This window comes from Pelophylax lessonae, assembly GCF_965119305.1.
Source record: "Pelophylax lessonae genome assembly, chromosome: 3".
In the NCBI taxonomy this organism is placed as follows: Eukaryota; Metazoa; Chordata; class Amphibia; order Anura; family Ranidae; genus Pelophylax; species Pelophylax lessonae.
This window is the reverse complement of record NC_138770.1, coordinates 396,580,413-396,596,066: the sequence shown is the minus strand read 5'-3', so window position 1 is coordinate 396,596,066 and position 15,654 is coordinate 396,580,413. Positions and strand designations below refer to the sequence as shown.

Sequence of the window (15,654 nt, the reverse complement as noted above, 5' to 3'; positions counted from 1 at the left end):
ATATATATATATACAGTATCTCACAAAAGTGAATACACCCCTCACATTTTTGTAAATATTTTATTATAGCTTTTCATGTGACAACACTGAAGAAATGACACTTTGCTACAATGTAAAGTAGTGAGTGTACAGCTTGTATAACAGTGTGAATTTGCTGCTCCCTCAAAATAACTCAACACAGCCATTAATGTCTAAACTGCTGGCAACAAAAGTGAGTACACCATTAAGTGGAAATGTCCAAATTGGGCCCAAAGTGTTAATATTTTGTGTGGCCACCATTATTTTCCAGCACTGCCTTAACCCTCTTGGGCATGGAGTTCACCAGAGCTTCACAGGTTGCCGCCTGAGTCCTTTTCCACTCTCCATGACGACATCACGGAGCTGGTGGATTTTAGAGACCTTGCGCTGATCCACCTTCCATTTGAAGATGCCCCACAGATGCTCAATAGGGTTTAGGCCTGGAGACATGCTGGGCCAGTCCATCACCTTCCTTAGCAAGGCAGTGGTCATCTTGGAGAAGTTTTTGGGGTCGTTATGTTGGAATACTGCCCTGTGGCCAAGTCTCCGAAGAGAGGGGATCATGCTCTGCTTCAGTATGTCACAGTACATGGTAGCCATTCATGGTTCCCTCAATGAACCATAGCTCCCCAGTGCCAGCAGCACTCATGCAGCCCCAGACCATGATACTCCCACCACCATGAATGACCCCGTGTTTGGGGTTAGAGAAGTATTACCTCTATACCTTTTTAATCTTTGTACAATAAAACTATGTGATTTTATCTATTATGTCTCTTTCTGTGGCTGCTATAGTCCGCTATTGTAGGATACTAGGGCTTGTTTCCAGTATTTACCTAACATATTTGTATGCATCTACAATCAAAAAGTGATTGCACAAATTCAACCTTTAGGAGAGGTGTGTAAAGAACAAGCCTTTGCAGTCAAAAAAAGACATTACAGCAAGATTCAAATTTGCCATTGAACATATAGGCAAAGACCAGGCCTTCTTGAACAATGAGCTGAAGATGAAATAAAACAAACTGTACAGCATTTCAGACGAAGAACCTCAAGACAACAGTTAAACATGGTAATGGACTGTTATGACTGAATTTGCTGCTTCAGGACCTGGGCAGCTCACAGTCTTTCAGTCAACTATACATTCTGCATCATATCAAAGTGCATTTGATGAGAATGTGGGGGCCATCTGTCCAAACTTTGAATTTGATACAAAAATTTGTCTTTTAATGATTCACAACTAGAAAATCCACCAGGGAATGGCTCAAAAAGATGAAACAGAGGGTCATGAACTGCCTTAGTGAAATCCCCGATTTAATTCACTTTGACTTTTTGCAGGCGGATTTTAAAATGGCCAGTTCAGGCAATGAAACCCAAAAAATGTTGCATGGATAAGTTGCCAAAAAAAATCTGTGTGTCGATCTTAAAGTCTGGTGGGTAATTATACAAAATGCCTACAAGCAATTTCTGCTACCGGAAGCAACATCACTTTTGATCCAAAGAATGTGCTTTCCTTTTCCACGGTGCACCATTTCATCTATGAATATTTTTGTTAAATAATAAAGATGCAATGTATGCATGTTCAGTATGTCCAATAAGTCAGCACTTTCCATGGGGTGTACATATTTTTCACATGAGTATATGTCTGTAATATATATACTGCATATACACTGCTTGCTGAACTTCTGCGGCCTTTGCGATGGTAACACTAAACCCTGGTGTGGGTTTGGTAAACTGGCGATGATCAAGAGTGGTTTGAGGAACACAACAATGAGTTTGAAGTGTTGACTTGGCCTCCAAATTCTCCAGATTTCAATCCAATTGAGCATATATGAGATGTGCTGGAAAAACAAGTCCAATTTAGGGAGGCCCAACCTTGCAACTTATAGGACCTAAAGCATCCGCTACTGATGGCTTGATGCCAGATACCACAGCATACTTTCAGAGGTCTAGTGGAGGCCATGCCTCAATGGGTTATGGTGGTAAGTCATAATGTGGTATGGCTGATTGGTATATATATATATATATATATATATATATATATTATATATATATATATATATATATATATACATACACACACTGTATATCACTGTATGTTCATACAACACGCTAACTCTTCCTATGCAAATTAAGCCATCAAGAACTCATCATTTATAAACTCTAAAGCAGATACACAGCAGGCCAATTTGGCATACAGTTTAATGTCTGGCATTTCTCCACGAGCAGTCTAATTATAAGACAGAAGCATTGATAAAAACGTTTGGCAATAGGTACAAAGAGACAAGATGCCACAAGTGGCTCCTGTGCACAAATAAATTATTCCATTTCAACTGTTTATATATTTTGTAGTAATTTAAAACTTTTTTTTTTCCTTCAGTTATTAAACATAAATATTATGTTTTTATACAGAGCACCTTTAATTGTATACTCTACCACTGAGAAATCTCATAATTAGGTGTATGACTAAAAAAAAAAAAAAAAAAAAAAAAACATTTCAATAGTGCTTAAAATCTTAAAAGAAAGAATATAAAATAATAAAGTAAAAAAACTCTCTCAATTAACATAAATCATATTCAATCCTTGTACTGCATTAGTAAATGGATAGGAAGGTATAGTTTATTTAGATTTTTTTCATGTTTTTTGTTGCTTCCTGGATACTGGCCTAGGGGAAATTATATTATACATCCCAGGAATCTTCATGGGCATGTTTTTTATTTAATCTGGAGGAGGGGTTTTCTCAGCTAAGCACACCCTCCTGCCTGCATGCTTGAGCTAAGGGCAAACAGGTTCCTGGAAGTAAATGCTACATGAATCATCTGCCCTTACTCAAGATGGCCATAGCTAGAAGTGCTTGGGGTGTGTTTTTCAAAGTGATTTCTCAATTAAATAAAACATTAAGTCTTCCATTTATTCCTAAAGAGAAACCACTAGATGGTGCATGATACAACATCTATGTGTCCATTGTCCTTTAGGGTTTTCCATAGAAATGTATGGAAAACTCACTTGAGCAGCAAACTAACAGCAACAAAGCTACAAAGGGGTAGTCAGTGAGTAATGAGTAATGAGCAGTGAGTAATCAGTCAGTGAGTTTTGGCTCTCAAAATGGAGAGATAAGCAAGATGTGCTTTCCTCCATCCACAATGACACCTAAGTGGAAATACAACGAAGGCATGGTCCAGTCCAAAAACCTGACTGTGTACAAGAACACAATCAGTTCATGGGGGTATCAATTATAATTAATGAATGATGCAGCTCTATCTAGCAAGTAGAAGAACCCACTACTGGTACAACTAATATCAAGAGGATATTGTCACTGCCCTTGTGTACCAGGAAGGCCCTCCATAAGAAGCCATTCACTCTGATGCAGTGAGCAGATGGCATGAAAGACATTTGCCAGATATTATTCCTCCCACAGAAACAGGTCGAAAACCCCCTTAAAAAATGTTGGGTATGCAAACGAGGTGGAGTAAGACATGACACTAGAGCTGCACGATTCTGGCAAAAATGAGAATCATGATTTTTTTGCTTAGAATGAAGATCACGATCCTCTCACGATTCTCAATTTTTTTTATTTCAAAGATATATACAGTGGGTACGGAAAGTATTCAGACCCCCTTAAATTTTTCACTCTTTGTTATATTGCAGCCATTTGCTAAAATCATTTAAGTTCATTCTTCTTCCTCATGAATGTACACATAGCACCCCATACTGACAGAAAAACACAGAATTTTTGACATTGTTGCAGATTTATTAAAAAAGAAAAACTGAAATATCACATGGTCCTAAGTATTCAGACGCTTTGCTCAGTATTTAGTAGAAGCCCCCTTTTGATCTAATACAGCCAGGAGTCTTTTTGGGAAAGATGCAACAAGTCTTTCACACCTGGATTTGGGGATCCTCTGCCATTCCTCCTTGCAGATCCTCTCCAGTTCTGTCAGGTTGGATGGTAAACGTTGGTGGACAGCCATTTTTAGTTCTCTCCAGAGATGCTCAATTGGGTTTAAGTCAGGGCTCTGGCTGGGCCATTCAAGAACAGTCACGGAGTTGTTGTGAAGCCACTCCTTCGTTATTTTAGCTGTGTGCTTAGGGTCATTGTCTTGTTGGAAGGTAAACCTTCGGCCCAGTTTGAGGTCCAGAGCACTCTGGAGAAGGTTTTTGTCCAGGATATCCCTGTACTTGGCTGCATTCATCTTTCCCTCGATTGCAACCAGTCGTCCTGTCCCTGCAGCTGAAAAACACCCCCACAGCATGATGCTGCCACCACCATGCTTCACTGTTGGGACTGTATTGGACAGGTGATGAGCAGTGCCTGGTTTTCTCCACACATACCGCTTAGAATTAAGGCCAAAAAGTTCTATTTTGGTCTCATCAGACCAGAGAATCTTATTTCTCATCATCTTGGAGTCCTTCAGGTGTTTTTTAGCAAACTCCATGCGGGCTTTCATGTGTCTTACACTGAGGAGAGGTTTCCGTCGGGCCACTCTGCCATAAAGCCCCGACTGGTGGAGGGCTGCAGTGATGGTTGACTTTCTACAACTTTCTCCCATCTCCTGACTGCATCTCTGGAGCTCAGCCACAGTGATCTTTGGGTTCTTCTTTACCTCTCTCACCAAGGCTCTTCTCCCCCGATAGCTCAGTTTGGCCGGACGGCCAGCTCTAGGAAGGGTTCTGGTCGTCCCAAACGTCTTCCATTTGAGGATTATGGAGGCCACTGTGCTCTTAGGAACCTTAAGTGCAGCAGAAATATTTTTGTAACCTTGGCCAGATCTGTGCCTTGCCACAATTCTGTCTCTGAGCTCTTCAGGCAGTTCCTTTGACCTCATGATTCTCATTTGCTCTGACATGCATTGTGATCTGGAAGGTCTTATATAGACAGGTGTGTGGCTTTCCTAATCAAGTCCAATCAGTATAATCAAACACAGCTGGACTCAAATGAAGGTGTAGAACCATCTCAAGGATGATCAGAAGAAATGGAAAGCACCTGAGTTAAATATATGAGTGTCACAGCAAAGGGTCTGAATACTTAGGACCATGTGATATTTCAGTTTTTCTTTTTTAATAAATCTGCAACAATGTCAACAATTCTGTGTTTTTCTGTCAGTATGGGTTGCTATGTGTACATTCATGAGGAAGAAGAATGAACTTAAATGATTTTAGCAAATGGCTGCAATATAACAAAGAGTGAAAAATTTAAGGGGGTCTGAATACTTTCCGTACCCACTGTATATATATATATATATATATATATATATTGGCTCCATTCTGTCAGCTGAGCTCTGACACAGAAACCTGGGATATCGTCTGGGGGTCAGCCAGCTGCAAGCTGGCTTTGTGTCATACCCAGACACATAATACTAAGAATCGTGAAAATTGGGGCTTGAGATCACGGGGGGGGGGGGGGGGGGGTTCGGGGTGAATCGAGATCATGATTATCATACAATTAATCGTGCAGCTATACATGATGCCCATTATCATTGTCCCTAGTGTCCTTCCCCGCCATGCCTATGCATAGAAAACTGATTCTGTCAATAACAAACCTTTCTATCTGTCATTTCTCCATATCTAATTTCCTCAGCACTGACCATTTGCCTTCATATTCACAATGCCTTTGCCTGCCACCTGAAGGAACCCTGACCTGGTAATCGACCATGCCTCTGCCTGCAGCGTGAACTGACCCTGGCCTGTTATTCAACCATTGACAATGCCTCTGCTTGCACCCTAAACTGACCCTGATCTGTTTATCGTTCACATCTCTGCCTTCCACCTGAAATGACATTGGCCTGTTAATCAACCATGTTTTCTAGTTTTTGGTTTCTTTGGGTTCTGTAATTCCCGGCTCAGAGTATGGAGTCTTAAGGCTTCAACAAGCTTTGGCTGAGAAGGAGTCTTAAGGCTTCAACAAGCTTTGGCTGAGAAGAAGCCTTTACTCCTCTTTGTCTAGGTCTTACCTGACCGAGGCATTAAGCCTGATGTTTCTGCCTGCTGCCTGGACCAATCCTTTGTCCATTTATTGACCACATCTCTGCCTGCTGCCTGTAATGACCCTGGCCTGTTTACCTTTTTACCTTAAAACGGTTTGATTTTTTTTTTCAAAAGTTTCACCTCAAATACAGTATAATCAGTGAGCCAACAAAGATATCACCTACATTTTTACTTTCCTGAATGTAACATGAGCAGTAAAAAAGGAAACTATCTCGGAGTCTCTTTGACTTTCAGTTGGTAGTAATGGGGAATCAGATGAATGTTTTTCACCATACTGACCTTATTGTTCTAAAGTGATTGATTACACTAGACACATTATCCAGCTTTCAGACAAAAACTTCAGAACAGCTGATCTCATACAAAATTGATTTCTGTGTTCAGCTACCTTTACATTCCTCTGTTCTATCATGAAGTGCTCTCACTAAACCATCTTCAGCCACAGTGATCATTATCTATTATTAACTATTGCAGCAACTCAGGATCCTAAACATAGTATATAGAGTATTATATTATCTAAATTAAATATATGGATATGAGAAAAATAATAGGTTATCTGCTGCAAAGTTATCCTCAATTCATTTTTATAAAAAAAGGCCAGGCATTTAAAGAGTAAGTTCACTTTTTGCAAAAAAATTATTAAAGTGGTTGTAAACCCTCTCTTTGAACTTTAATAAGGCTTACCTATAGGTACTGTAAATATCTCCTAAACTTGCACTGTTTAGGAGATATTTACATTGAATGCAGCCGATTACGTCATTGGCGCACGTGCTCTGAAGGAACAGCCACCCGTGCCGTTCCTTCAGAGCCCTGTGCCGTGAACGGCTGCTGCCGTGCGCACGCGCGGGAGTGACGTAATTGTGCCTCCAGCCAATCAGATGGTCGGAGGACGCAAACAAGGAAGCTGAGCGGGCAGTGGCTTCGTTCTAAGGTAAGTATTTCATAATGATGCATACTAGGTCATTATGCCTTTGTCTTACAGGGTTTTTTTTTTTTTTCATTTTTTTGAGGAGGGTTTACTTGTGCATGTTTAGGAGATATTTACAGTACCTATAGGAAAGCCTTATCATAGGCTTACCTATAGGTAAAATTGGCAGAGGAGGGTTTACTTCCTCTTTAAGGTTCCTGAGCTGTACATCTAAGTGTATTCGTGCCCTCTATAACACATAACATTATGAACTAAGTAGCAACCAGTCTCTGTTCCAATGCAAATGTCTCTCCTACAGTGGAATGTCCCTACTTTGAGGAACCTAATAAACATTTGAAAAAAAGACTAAAAAATGTTGTGTGTGTTTTTTTATTTTCTGAACTGCATATATAGTACTGAAATTATGGGTATCTTTTGCCCCTTTCACACTGCCCATCTGTGGTTTCCCCGCAGCACGAGTGCAGCACAGTGTACCTGTTGTTTTTGTGCGGGTTATCCATGCTTTTCCATAGATTTCTATTAGGCCGGGCATTTTTGTTGCGTTTTTAAAAAACGGACCACAAAATGCCTGATCAAATAAAATGTCTATGGGAAAGCAAGGGTAACCTGCACAAAAACTGCAGATACACTGCACCTGAGCTGTGGGGAAACCACAGTGTGAAAGTGCTTTTGGAGTGATGTATAGTACATGTTACTTAGCTTAGAGACCTATCAAGGACTGAGGGGGAGCCAACCTTGGAGTCTCCACCAGTTCCATATCTTCATAAAGTCATTAGGAAATCCCCTACATTGATACACTATTTGTTCCTGCAATAGGGAATCAGCTACCACAGGAGCTAGAGAGATCGGTTGAGTAGTTTAGCAAACTAAGTCTACAAAAAAGCTGTGTTGTCAAACCTAAACAGGGCTTCAAAGCTGAATGAATTTCTGGCAGATAAACAAGTATGTTCCTTTACATGCAGTTTCTTTAAAGCAGGGTTCTCCAAACTTTCTAAACAAAGAGCCAGTTTACTGTCCTTCCAGTCTGTGCCCAGTAGGAGAGGAAAATGTTCTCGCATCAGTGGGATTAAACAATGCTCCATAATTGGTTTTAGGGGGAGTAATAGGGCCCCATTATTGGTGTGAGTGGGAGAAATAGTGCCCCATCATTGCTGTGAGTGGGAGAAATAGTGCCCCATCATTGCTGTGAGTGGGAGAAATAGTGCCCCATCATTGCTGTGAGTGAGAGAAATAGTGCCCCATCATTGCTGTGAGTGGGAGAAATAGTGCCCCATCATTGCTGTGAGTGAGAGAAATAGTGCCCCATCATTGTTGTGAGTGGGAGGAATAGTGCCCCCTCAATGGTGTGAGTTGGAGAAATAGTGTCCCATCATTGTTGTGAGTGGGAGGAATAGTGCCCCCTTAATGGTGTGAGTTGGAGAAATAGTGTCCCATCATTGTTGTGAGTGGGAGGAATAGTGCCCCCTCAATGGTGTGAGTTGGAGAAATAGTGTCCCATCATTGTTGTGAGTGGGAGGAATAGTCCCCCTCAATGGTGTGAGTTGGAGAAATAGTGTCCCATCATTGGTGTGAGTGGGAGGAATAGTGCCTCATCATTGGTGAGTGGAAGAAATAGTGCCTCCTCGTTGGTGGCAGTGAGGGGAATAGTGCACCGTCATTGGTGGGGATGGGAAGAATAATGCCCCATCATTGGTGTGAGTGGGAGGAATAGTGCCCCATCAATGGTGTGAGAAATAGTGCCCCATCATTGGTTTGAGTGGGAGGAATAGTGCTCCATCATTGGTGTTAGCGGGAGAAATAGTGCACCATCATTGGTGTGAGTGGGAGAAATAGTGCACCATCATTTCTGTGAGTGGGAGAAATAGTGCCCCATCATTGCTATGAGTGGGAGAAATAGTGCCCTATCATCGGTGTGAGTGGGAGGAATAGTGCCCCATCAATGGTGTGAGAAATAGTGCCCCATCATTGGTTTGAGTGGGAGGAATAGTGCTCCATCATTGGTGTGAGCGGGAGAAATAGTGCACCATCATTGGTGTGAGTGGGAGAAATAGTGCACCATCATTTCTGTGAGTGGAAGAAATAGTGCCCCATCATTGCTATGAGTGGGAGAAATAGTGCCCCATCATCGGTGTGAGTGGGAGGAATAGAGCTCCATCACTGGTGTCAGTGAGAGGAATAATGCCCCATCATTGGTATTAGTGGGAGAAATAGTATGCCATAGTTGGTATCAGAATGGAGACCACAACTTTAAAGGTATACAACATTGGGAAGTGTGCATGCATTGCAGGTATAAGGTATATACTGCATATTTTTTTCTTTTGCCTTGATGCAAATTTACATATTGTTAAGAAGTCCCTACAGACCTTTCCAACTGAAGACACTGACAAGTACTTTATCCTCAAAATTCGGAGCAGAGGCACTGAATTTACTCAAGTAATTCTCTCAGCAGCTCAGCTCACTCTTCTTCCCCTCCAGAGCACATGCAGCATTGGAAAAAAGGCTGGAAGGATGCCTAATCACTGCTAGGGGCGCAGAATAAATGTAACTGCTGATACTTGGAAGACTTCAGTGCTTCTGCTGTAAAATTTGTGGATGAATTCAAGCACACTGGGTGCAGCTACAAAGGGCTTGTTAGGGTAATTTCCTGCTTGTAATGAATATCTAAAAACATGAGTGTCTGTAGCCTGGCTGCAGGTTCATTTTAAGGTTGACACATTACTGGAATAAGAATACCTAAGAGGAGATGATTTTCTGATGTGTTCTTTCTGCTTTTCTTGTATCCAACAAAAAGTATAGGTTATACTATCAACTAGGGTGGTGCCAATACCAGTACTCGTGCAAATACTCCGAGGCTCGAAACTGATACCTTTGTGGTGCGATTTGAGCCCATACAAAATGAACGGGCTCAAATCGCACTGCAAAGAATCACATGTGATTTGAGCAGAGATGAAGTGCAATTCTTCGCACAGCTTCTGTGAGAACCCAGGCTGAAGTCCCTATGACAATCCTGGGTGCACACAGGTGAAGGTAAGCCGCGTGTGATTGTTCCAGGAATTGCATCACATTCCTATTCAAATCGCGTGTGATTCTTTGCAGTGCAATTTGTGTGGATTCATTCTGTATGGGCTCAAATTGTAATGCAAAGCTATTGGTACTTGGTATTGGCGGGTACTTAACCAAAAGTATCAGTACTCATATTTGCTGGTAGAAAAAAAAAAAAAAAACTACCGATGCAACCCCACTATAACTAGACTATAAAATCTAGAAAACATATTACCAATTTTATGCTTACCATCATTTATACAGAAGTTTGTGTGCATTTCAGTTCTAGAATACTGCAATAACCAAAGCAGATAATTGAAATATATTTAACTTTCCTCTATGGGTTCCATGTGAGACACTCTGCTTTTCCTAAAACCTTTAAAATGCCAAGTGGTCAAAGAGTATGAGCAACCTTTATTGTCTCGGTTTCTAAAGTATGTCTCTAAAGGTTTTTTAACATTGACTGGTTCTTTCCAAATATTTTCAAAATGGTTACTAAAACTGAAAAATTGGTCAAGTAATGCATTTGTTTACTTGCAAAGAGGATGAGCAGAGTATCTTGTAATCCTGTCTGGAGTATGTACAAATCTTAGGAGTCTTATTGACGTACTATAAGCCAGACAACAGAACGCGTCTGAGTACATACAAGATTTTCTTTGCAATATAATTCCATTAAATAGGGTTATATAAAAAAAAAAAAAAAAAAAAAGAGTTATATTAAAAATAGGAGATAAATGCCCCCTATGTATATTAATGATTTCATATTTTTTTTTACTTTCCACCAAATTTCTGCCTTTATTCAAATCTGGGTTTATTCTCAGGAACAATTAAGCCCAGGACAGTCACTGGGAATTATGGATAGTTGATATCTATCTTTCCAGTGGCTTGAGAAAATGTTTGTAATCTTATCTATCTCATCAAGCAAAAAACAACACTTCAGTGAACAACCAGTCAGAAGCCAGTGTCTATCTAGTGTATAGACTCTGGGTGCTCAACCAGTAGCCCTCCAGCTGTTGCAGAACTACAAGTCCCATGAGGGATTGCAAAGCTGACATTTGCAAGCATGACTCCCAAAGGCAGAGGCATGATGGGACTTGTAGTTTCACAACAGTTGGAGGGCCACAGATTGAGCACCCATGGTACAGACCATTAACTCCTGATTGGTCATTGTGTGGAGACCAGTTAAAAAAAAAGGGCTGTCCAGCACAGAATAAGGACAACCACCAACATACAGTATAAAAAGACAAGCACTATAATGTTGTTGTAGGAGAAATTTGCCTCAACTATAAATTTGAAGAAATGTGTTAAATACAGTATCTCACAAAAGTGAGTACACCCCTCAAATTTTTGTAACTATTTCATTATCTCTTTCCATGTGACAACAATGAAGAAATTACATTTTATTACAAGTAAAGTAGTGAGTGTACAGCTTGTATAACAGTGTAAATATGCTGTCCCCTCAAAACAACTCAATACACAGCCATTAATGTCTGAACCGCTGGCAACAAAAGTGAGTACACCCCTAAGTGAAAATGTCCAAACTGGACCCAATTCGCCATTTTCCCTCCCCCGGTGTCATGTGACTTGTTAGTGTTACAAGGTCTCAGGTGTGAATGGGGAACAGGTGTGTTAAATTTGGTGTTATTGCTCTCACTCTCTAATACTGGTCACTGGAAGTTCAAAGTGACACCTCATGGCAAAGGACTGTCTGAGGATCTGAAAAAAAGAATTGTTGCTCTACATAAAGATGGCCTATGCTATAAAAAGATTGCCAAGACCCAGAAACTGAGCTGTAGCATGGTGGCCAAGACCATACAGTGGTTTAACAGGGCAGGTTCCACTCAGAACAGGCCTCGCCATGGTGGACCAATGTAGTTGAGTGCACGTGCTGAACGTCATATCCAGAGGCTGTCTTTAGGAAATAGACTTAAGAGTGCTGCCAGCATTGCTGCAGAGGTTGAAGGGGTAGGGGGTCAGCCTGTCAGTGCTCAGAACATACGCCGCACACAGCATCAAATTGGTCTGCATGGCTGTCGTCCCAGAAGGAAGCCTTTTCTAAGGATGCTGCACAAGAAAGCCTGCAAACAGTTTGCTGAAGACAAGCAGACTAAGGACATTGATTACTGGAACTGTGTCCTGTGGTCTGATGAGACCAAGATAAACTTATTTGGTTCAGATGGTGTCAAGCGTGTGTGGTGGCAAACAGGTGAGGAGTACAAAGACAAGTGTGTCTTGCCTACAGTCAAGCATGGTGGTGGGAGTGTCAAGGTCTAGGGCTGCATGAGTGGTGCCAGCACTGGAGAGCTACAGTTCATTGAGGGAACCATGAATGCCAGCATGTACTGTGACATACTGAAGCAGAGCATGATCCCCTCCCTTCGGAGACTGGGCCGCAGGGCAGTATTCCAACAAGATAATGACCCCAAACACACCTCCAATACGACCACTGCCTTCCTAATGAAGCTGAGGGTAAAGGTGATGGACTGGCCAAGCATGTCTCCAGACCTAAACCCTATTGAGCATTTGTGGGGCATCCTCAAACGGAAGGTGGAGAAGCGCAAGGTCTCTACCATCCACCAGCTCCGTGATGTCATCGTGGAGGATTGGAAGAGGGCTCCAGTGGCAACCAGTGAAGCTCTGGTGAACTCCAGGCCCAAGAGGGTTAAGGCAGTGCTGGAAAATATTGACACTGTGGGCCCAATTTGGACAATTTAACTTAGGGGTGTACTGACTTTTGTTGCCAGCGGTTTAGACATTAATGGCTGTGTGTTGAGTTATTTTGAGGGGGCAGCAAATTGTTATAAATATAATTATACAAGCTGTACCCTCACTACTTTACATTGTAGCAAAGTATAATTTCTTCAGTGTTGTCACATGAAAAAATATAACAAAATTTTTTACAAAAATGTGAGGGGTGTACTCACTTTTGTGAGATACTGTATCTATTGAGATGTTGTATATTCTCAACTCAAGCTTTAGACTTGTTAATTATGATAAACTTTTATGATAAACTTTTCACAGCTATGCCAAGTGCAGTAGGTGATATAAAACTTTTTTTGGAGCAAAACATTCACATATAAAAGAGCAAGCTGGAACATTTCACACTCTGCAATGTAGCACAAAATATGTTTCCAGCTTCAATTATCCTTTTATTCCTTTAGATTAAATACAGGTAATTTTATGTAAAGCATACAGTAATTTAGCTGGATATGAACCAAGTTACATAGCAGCCGTAGGGAATGACTGATCAATACAGCTGCTCATAATAAACTTCAGAGAAGATGAATAATGTATTTCCAAGCAGCTCTATTGAGCAAAAGGGGTAGTCGGAGTTTAAATAAATCAACTTGACATCATAATTAGAAAAAGAAATCAACCTACAAGGTATGTGTATCAAACTGACAGGGCATATTTCAGATATAGTTGAACTATTAACCACTTATTGTCTGGAATATTTACCCCCCTTCATGACCAGGCCACTTTTTGCGATACAGCACTGCCTTATTTTAACTGACAATTGCACAGTCATGCAACACTATACCCAAATAAAGCATATGCCCTTTTTTATTCCTACAAATAGAGCTTTCTTTTGGTGGTATTTGATCACCACTGTGTTTTTTATTTTTTGCACTATAAACGTAGAGAGTGTGACAACTTTGAAAAAAAAAACAAAAAAAAAAAAACTAACTATATTTTTTACCTTCTGTTATAAAACACATTAAATAAAAAAAATGTAGAAATCAAATTTCTTCATAAATGTAGGCCAATATGTATTCTGCTACATGTTTTTAGTAAAAAGAATGCTAATAAGTGTATCTTGATTGGTTTACTCAAACGTTATAGCATCTACAAGCTATGGGATATATTTATAGAATTTTTTTTTTTTTTATACTAGTAATGACGGCGATTAGCGACTTCTAGCAGGACCGTGATATTGCGGCAGACAATCGGACGCTGATACTGTTGACACTTTGAAGGAACCAGTGACATGAATACAGTGATCAGTCCTTTTGCACTGTCACTGTACTAATGACACTGGCTGGAAAAGGGTTAAACATCTAGGGCGATCAAATGGTTAATTGTGTGCCTAGCCAGTGTTTTTGTGTACACAGTGTGCTGCTTTTACCAAGGGAAGAGATTGATTCTATTCCCTGTTTTACAAAGTCACAGACTACATCCTTTCCACTGTCAGAACTGAGATATGCCTTGTTTACATAGAGATATCTCTGTTCTCTGTGTATTGTCGATGATCAGCGAGTGCCAGAGGTGTGTGATCCTGCGCCGAAAAAATGCTTTAGGGCGGTCGGCAAGTGGTTAAAGCAGACCTGAACTCAAAAAATAAAGATTTGCAATGTTATAGGGAACATGCGGGAACTTACTTGTGCCTAAGCAGTATTCTGAAAACAGTAACCTTTTGTCTTGAATTCTTGTAGTGCACTTCTTGGTATGTAATCTTTTCGAATGTACCTACAGCCTATTATAAGGTGACCAGATTTTTAAAATGAAATCTGGGGACATATATATATTTTTTTTAATGGTAAACTATTTTATGAGCATCATTTCTAAAAAATGATATACGCAGTGTATGTGGTATGCGTTTATGGAATGATTGTATGATATATACGTTATTTCTCACATTTCGTCCATGAGATAAATAAAAGATACTTTTAAGAATTTTTTGGAATATGACTACCAAATGTTAAGAAGATAAAGAAAAAACTTTACAATGCATATTTTGTATTTTATTCTTACCAAAGAAGCGCAGAGGTGCACTATGTTCAGAGTGCAGAGTTCAGGGCTGCACCTAGAGATGGTCCCTGCTAAACCAGGCAAGATTCTAATCATCTATGGCTTGCTTTACTGACTAACTGACATTGACATCAACAGTGACACTAATATAATGATCAGCTAGAGTGCAGATTATATGGCAGTGGGTAGTATGTGCAGGAGAAGAGTGTGGAGTATATGGCGATGGGTAGTATGTGCAGGAGAAGAGTGTGGAGTATATGGCGGTGGGTAGTATGTGCAGGAGAAGAGTGTGGAGTATATGGCGGTGGGTAGTATGTGCAGGAGAAGAGTGTGGAGTATATGGCGGTGGGTAGTATGTGCAGGAGAAGAGTGTGGAGTATATGGCGGTGGGTAGTATGTGCAGGAGAAGAGTGTGGAGTATATGGCGGTGGGTAGTATGTGCAGGAGAAGAGTGTGGAGTATATGGTGGTGGGTAGTATGTGCAGGAGAAGAGTGTGGAGTATATGGCGGTGGGTAGTACAGGTCCTTCTCACAAAATTAGCATATTGTGATAAAGTTCATTATTTTCTGTAATGTACTGATAAACATTAGACTTTCATATATTTTAGATTCATTACACACAACTGAAGTAGTGCAAGCCTTTTATTGTTTTAATATTGATGATTTTGGCATACAGCTCATGAAAACCCCAAATTCCTATCTCAAAAAATTAGCATATTTCATCCGACCAATAAAAGAAAAGTGTTTTTAATACAAAAAAAGTCAACCTTCAAATAATTATGTTCAGTTATGCACTCAATACTTGGTCGGGAATCCTTTTGCAGAAAGGACTGCTTCAATGCGGCGTGGCATGGCGGCAATCAGCCTGTGGCACTGCTGAGGTGTTATGGAGGCCCAGGATGCTTCGATAGCGGCCTTGAGCTCATCCAGAGTGTTGGGTC

General features: G+C 40.6%; 1 protein-coding gene across 1 annotated transcript in view; it reads right to left on the bottom strand.

Moving 5' to 3' along the window:
* Positions 1-15,654, bottom strand: part of FIG4 (FIG4 phosphoinositide 5-phosphatase) — a 448,851-nt gene that overhangs the window by 32,516 nt on the left and 400,681 nt on the right. The gene's annotated exons all lie outside the window — the stretch shown is intronic.